The sequence below is a fragment of the Chlorocebus sabaeus genome, chromosome 1 (genome assembly GCF_047675955.1).
Source record: "Chlorocebus sabaeus isolate Y175 chromosome 1, mChlSab1.0.hap1, whole genome shotgun sequence".
Taxonomy (NCBI): Eukaryota; Metazoa; Chordata; class Mammalia; order Primates; family Cercopithecidae; genus Chlorocebus; species Chlorocebus sabaeus.
Window position 1 is genome coordinate 21,536,341 of NC_132904.1, and position 388 is coordinate 21,536,728.

A 388-nucleotide genomic window follows, 5' to 3' on the forward strand; every position below is an offset into this window, starting at 1 on the left:
ATGAGATATTAAAATAAAGTTTTATGTAAACTTAATATAGCATAATTGGGGCACAGATTGTACGTGATCCAAGAACCAAAACCTCAATCAGCAAAAACCAAAAACAAAACAGAAACAAAAGAAGCTTTTATTTTTTAAGAGTGGCAATGGAATTTCAAAATATAAATTAATAATTATTCCAAATTCATTTCTATAACCCATCACTTACAACATTTTTTTTCAAGTTAGCCAACAAATATGTGTGCTTTAGGAATCCCAGCACATACATGTCTCCTTCTGCATCAGTTCTTCTACTTAGAATGATTTTTTTCCAAATTAATGTAATTCCTTCATATTTTTGAGAAGAGAACAAAAAATGCAGGACCTCAACCAGGCAAAGTGCTTGGAA